This window comes from Pinus tabuliformis, chromosome 5_1, assembly GCF_031772625.1.
Source record: "Pinus tabuliformis cultivar Carrire ecotype Pingquan chromosome 5_1, CPIR1, whole genome shotgun sequence".
NCBI lineage: Eukaryota > Viridiplantae > Streptophyta > Pinopsida > Pinales > Pinaceae > Pinus > Pinus tabuliformis.
In genome coordinates, this window is record NC_142305.1 from 695,102,650 (window position 1) to 695,109,323 (window position 6,674).

The following is a 6,674-nucleotide window of genomic DNA, read 5'->3' on the forward strand; positions in this document are numbered from 1 at the left end:
AATGTGAAGATGGGACATCAAATTAAAGCAATTGTGGCTACAAGAATTTACAACAACAGGAAGAAAACAATATGGGATTGGGCATACATTGGCATGATTGGCTCCCTCCTTGCAAGTTTAGGATTCTGTGATAATGAGCGCTGATTCATATGCAAACTACCTGGCTGGTTATGCATTAGATGTTCTACATCATAAAGACTTTAGCAGAACTTCTAGCTGTGTGGTTCACATTGATTCGTTTGCAGCAATGAATGTAATTTCTTTTTTTCGTGAATTGTTTCTTCTTTGGAGGTATTCCAAGGAAGATCTTTCTGTTGAAGAAATCATTGACAAAAAGTTTCACATATCTGATCAATGAACGTTTAAATATAACTAGCTTTAAATGCTTATTAGCTATCTCTGGATTTTCTAGGCTAGTTTTTCAACTCTCCTTCCCACTTGTTCGCTTGTTAACTGAGCCCATGTTTTTGTCCATGGCAATATAAGAAGCCAAGGCATTGAAGATATGAGATGGTATGGCTGTCCTTACTCCTAGCAAGAGAGGAGATTGACGGGTAAAGTGGCTTGGTGCTGAATTTTGTTCACTTTGGAAGCATATTAAAGTGGTCAGGTTGCTAAGCGACTAGATCAGAGAGTCTTTTGAAGAGTACATTACATCAATGGCACTACCTATATTAAGGGTGAAACAGAGAAAACAAAACAAAGGTGGAGATCTTTGATGGTTTCCTTGAAGGAAGATGGAAGGCGCCCCAAAGGATTCAGGATCAATGCTTGACACAATAAAAGCAAATCGTTTTGTTTGGCTTATGAAGTGTCCTCAGTTTATTGGTGAAGCATGGAAGGAATTTAATGATTCGGGGCATCCTTTAGCCAAAACAACTGTCTGTTGATCCAACGCATCAACGCATTGAAGCAAAGGTTGAAAACCCAACAGCACCATCTGCAACGAGGGGAAAGGTGGAAAGGCAAGAGATGTCTTCTACCATGAGCCAAACTCAATCAACTCGCAATATTAAATCAGAGTTTATGATGGAAGTGGATTTGTTACTGCACCTAAGAGCTACGCCTTGAACATGTCTAATGCTATTATCCCCATGTATGCAGGTTATAGATAATGATTGTGGAGGTTACAATCCCATGCAAGGAATGATGAATTTTTCATCAATACTATGGAAGGATCGAAAGCGTCTGCTGTACCTATCAAGACTCGAGAAATGAAGAGAACCGGAATGGACCATGGGGAATTAAAGGACATTCTTTTCAAGCTCTTTGAGTGGTAGTCAAACTGGACATTAAAACAACTTGTGATGGAGAAATATCAGCCTAAGCAATTTATAAAGGAAATATTGAATGACCTTGGCATTTACAACCAAAAAGCTAACAAGTGGATTTTACAGAGCCCTCTTAGATTGGAAAGATTGGAGTGAAGCATCAAGTGATTATGAGAACAGGGCAGGAAGCAATTTAAACAATGTTGCAAGACTATCATGAAGGTGGATTTCTTTTGCACGAGGACATGCAAATGCATCGGTGTGGGGGAGATATTGGGCTTCCATTTTGTCACATTTTTCAACACCTAATTTAACCTTTTATCACTTGTATCCTACCTTCATGACCGTATATTGCCCATCTCATCATACCGTTCTACCCCTTTGAAGTCAAAACCCTTGACATGCACAAAAGTAAAAGTTGCTTATTTTTATTAATTCGTAAGTCTCTAATGAATTAAATGAGTTCTAAATTAATTTTGCTAACAACAAATTGTTTAGCCAAGTTCATGTAGCTCCCAGGCAGTTCTTGTAACCGACCTGCAAGGTTGAGCAACTGGAGGGGAAATTTCGGAACATAAATTTTGTTCCTAGAGTTGATGACATTGTTTCCTGTTATCTAGATTGCACCCAGGTTGAGTCCACTTGCCTCCAGCTCATGATCAACAATTCAGACAATTTGCGCCAGGCATAGTCGAGTGACTAACTTTGAACATGATTTTCTAGGAAATGAAGAATCTGGAAAATCTTGGACATGGGTTCTGTCCAAAACATCCCCAATTAGATGACTCTTGAATGGATTCTCCAAAAAGTGCATGGATTGGGAGATACATGCGGTTCTTTCAAAGATATCCTTTTGGTTGCAGTTGTTCCCATACTGCATCCCAAACAAAGCAACTAACTAGCAAAACAAACCAAATCAAAGCTATTCTTATCAATTGTAATATAATATTGAAGTTTTCTCCAACCAAGATCTACTAAAAAACATACAGAGACAATATTTTAAATATGTCCATGATTGACAGTCCAAACGTGTGGAAATTATTTCCAATTCATCCCCCTTCTCTCTTTTGTATAAATGTATGGGAAGTGAACAGGTTGAGGGGTTTCTGTTATTATTGTTGTTGTTGTGGGGATAGATGTAGGTCCGTAATACAGTAGATTGCATAGACAAGGCTGCCAAGGCTGCCAAATATTTGCAGTTCAAAGTCCGATCATTTGGAAAATGCTGATGGCAATTATGTAACTCTCAAATTGTTGGATTAATGCAAATGTTGATGGTTGCTGTTGAGATCATTGCTGGTGTAAATTTGAATTTGATTTTATAGCTTCATAAGCAATGTGGCATTGGCTGGAAGGGCCCACCAACTCAGCCCACGCTGCTCTATTCCTTTCATTTATGTAATGTAGTATAGCCTAGTTGCTCATGTTTCATTTTGACAAAGAGATTGTAGCTTGGTTGAACATACCATTTATTTATTGCTCTGATCATTGGATGTTTTGTTGCTTACATTTGTGTTGTTTGCAAGAAGATGATCGATCATTGAAAGGCAATGCCAGGAATTGTAAACCTTCTGGTTGTCTAACCATTTGGTTCAGCTAGTGTGGCAGGCCTATGTCATGTCAAATAGGGGCTATATAGGCAACCCCAATGATCACCATATCTCATATCTCTTGCTTTTCCCTTTGCTTTCTTGCGCTTAAATTGTTGTTTCGTAGAAGTGGGATTGCTTTTTAAAGGACCATGCATTGATGCCCTATATAACAAACATCCCCTAAATTCACTTTCTATACGAATGCCTTTCTGTTTCCATCTATAGCATAGGTTAGGGAGCTCAGTGATGATGGTGGTGGTGCAGAGTGAGTAATAGGTACAGGTATGCAGAGTGTAATATAAGAATGATTGATGAACTTTGTACGAGGAGGAGTTTTCTAGAGAACCAGTGGATACAATGACTGTCAACCTATGTATTTCAGTGGATAGTGATTTTTTCATATGGACTTCAACCAATATTATGTTTGTGGATACAAAATGAAGCAGAGAAGATCGAGGAAGAAGACCAAAGGTCGGGAAAAACAAAAGTTGAAGGGAAAGGACAATAAAGTTAAGGATGAAGAAAGGACTAGTTTAATGAATATGTATCGTAACCGAAAAGTCATTCATTTTTGTAATGTTTAATGAATAATATTATGAAAATTATTGTAAACTAGACTTATTCTAGAAAGTCTACATAGAAATGATAGATAGATGAATAAATGTAGAGATGAATATTATTGAGAAAATCCTGAAGATCTTGTACAGATTTTAAGAGAGTTAAAAGAGATATTATTAGAAATAGTCGAGGGAATAGTTAAAAATAATTAACTAATACATTTGTTACGATCGCATATAGTTATAAAAAGAAACCAATTGTACAGCTAATTTGGTGGAACACCCTATATAGACCAGCTCCAGCTCCAGCTCGTGGAACACCATTTGTATAGACCATCTCGTGGGACACGCTATATAGACCAGCTCGAGGAGAAGCGAAAAGTCCGAAACATTGTGTGTTGCTCACGTGAAACACAAAAGTGTGTACCAGTGTAACCAGCGTTTGAAGAGCAATAAAAGTGTGAGATTACCGTAGCCTGAGGGGACCTACAGCGTGAATGGTTAGTGGAGCGTTGTGTTTTGTGAGCACAACGTAGCGTTCAGAACTGCAAACCTGTAGCATTTAGAACCAAGGACTGAGGTCATGGTTTGAGAGGTAAATATCACCCACATCTGGTGATTGTGGGCTGTAGATTAAATAGAATAAATCTTTGTCATTTGTATTAAAAAAATCATATGGTGAGTGAGCTAGAGGAAAGAAAAAGAGTTGGATGACAGAAAATTTTAGAGACAAATTGCTGATGAGGGGTCATGTGATTGCCACTGTTCAACTCGTAGAGTAACCATAACTACGTCGAGGAGCTACACTTCTATTATTGTGTATGGCTATTAAAGCCAACAATTCCCACCAGTTTTATGAGGATGACAAAGATGGCAGAACTCTATTTCTGCAAAAACCAGTTGTTTGGACAAATACCCTACAATATTGGCCAGCTTACTGGGTTGTTACCATAGAATTCTGGTAAGCATTCTCTTATTCCTCTTGTTGATGTTGCAGAAAATGATTTCAGTGGCTCTCTTCCTAGAAACCTGTGTAAGGGAAGCAATCTTTATGCATTGGTTATTTTTTTCAAACAATTTCAATGGGAGATTGCAATCCTTAAACTCTTGCAGCAGTCTCCTATACGCTGAATTCTATTAAAATCAACTTAGTGGAGAGGTACCTTTGGGGTTATGGAGTTCTCGAGTACTTATATGTTTGAAGGCCACATTCTCATAGAGATTGATGGAGCAAAGGAGCTATTCGTTGACAGGATGTTGCCATAGTCATAGCAAATCTGTAAGGAACCAGAGGAGCCTTTTATGCCAAGACTAGAATGTTCGTGAGGCAGCCCAGAAGAATTTATTGTTATTGTTGGAGTGGTGAGGAGTCTCATCCAATAGTTAGATAAGCGCTATTTGGTAGGATCCCATGCACGGTAGGATTGTGCAAGTGCAACAAAGTGGTGGTTCCAGCCATTATGCGACAACAATATGCTTGAGTAAAAAGTCCAAATATGACCTGACTTGCCTGCGGTGTTGACGATTCAAATTTACTTTCCAGTTCCAGAATTAGATGAGTTGCAAGTAAAAAAGGGTGAGGTATTTCTGGCTACTTCACATTCAAAAAATGAAAAGAAGCCATGCAGAAATAACGGAGTTTATAATTAAAAGGTCATAGTCATGTAGTGAGGCTTTTGTGAAGCCAGGATGATTCAAAACTTACGAGAAGGGGAGACAACCCAAAAATGGAGATACGGAGTCATTTTGTAAATGGATAAGGTAAGGTAAATGCAGGTGAAAAGGTTGGTAAAGGACTTTGCTATCAATTAAGTGTGATGGTATCTTTGTTTCAAGTAGAGTCTATCTTTATATTATAAAGGCAATCTGATTCTATTCTAGAGTCTTGTATGACAATAGTGTCAAAATTCAATATTAAAGTTGAAATTGAATTGAATATTGATAGGAGTTGTGAAATCTAGAGATATTATTGATGATTTTTTGAATATAAATTTAAAATTAAAATTGGAAATTTAAGATCAGGAGTGAGTGATTAAATTCAAGGGTAATAAAATTTTGGTAGGAGTTTAAGTTAAAAAAAATTGGAGTCAAGTTAAAATTTGAGTCATGAAGAAGTCATTGATATGTTGTATAGAGAATGAGAAGGGTGCATGTTTGGTAGCGCCTATAACTAAATTTAGATTTATGGTCAAGTCACAGCATAAGAGTGTTAATTCAAAAAATTAAAGTCATTCAAAGTTATGGACCTGTAATACAAAGCCAAGTTGAGAGTCGTAGTCAAATGTCCGGTTATTGTTTGTACAAGATTGAGCCCATGTTAGAACTAGTCATTCTAATGATAGACAATTTTTTGTTTTTTTTGTTTTAAAGTACATGAGATTATGAAAATATGAAGAGTCGAAATCAATGACAAAGTGAAGTTGTCTTACTAGATATTGTACAAGAAACATATTTTGTAAGGTGAATCAAGATGATTATAGGTATCTTGTTTAGGGAGACATCCCATCTACAAGAAACAAATTTATACAGGTATTGCAATAGAAAAAGAATGAAAGAAGAGTGATGTAAAAAGTGGAAAAGGATGCAAACTTCATGAAAATGACTAAGAAGAAAGAAGTTTTGTGGTAGGAACCCTTACATCAAGAAAGTTGTAATGAAAAGAAGAAGAACAACTTCTAGCTGTGGTTGGGTAGAAGTTGTTGAGATAACTCCACTGTTAAAAATAGCAACAAGAAATTCCAATTTAATTTGTCCTTGAATTAAATTTTGAATTAAAATTGTAGTTCTTTTCTCATAGCAACTTGTAAAAGTTAATTAAGTTAAATTGACTTAATTGACCTAGGAATTTTGAGTTGGAAGTCTATTTGGAGGCTAAGTGTGATCCCTAAATTTTAGGGGTCCAGGTTGAGTTCTTTGGAGTTGTAATTAGATAACTCAGTTTAACTGAGTTATAATCAATTAAAGTAGTTCTAACTGTTGGAGGAACTAGTAGAGGTTTAGTAGTGAGTCAGTGCACTAGTGCATCCTCAGTGCCACACCAGTTAACTGAAGATTCACTCACAAATAATTCATGCATGTTAGTTCAGAGGAAGACCCAATTGAGATTAGAGTGCAGGGACAATGTATGATCAATTGTATAATTTTCTGAGTTGTACAGATGGTGCATGTAATCAATTGAGGACCTAAGTTTGGATTGCGTTGTTATGGAGGAAGGATTTCTCAATTAAATATGGGTTGATTCTCCCAGGAATTGC

The 6,674-nt window shown here is 36.9% G+C and overlaps 1 pseudogene; it reads left to right on the forward strand.

The window, feature by feature from the left end:
* Positions 1 to 700: 700 nt before the first annotated feature.
* Positions 701 to 1,568, forward strand: LOC149166848 (transcription initiation factor IIF subunit beta-like; annotated as a pseudogene).
* Positions 1,569 to 6,674: the final 5,106 nt, after the last annotated feature.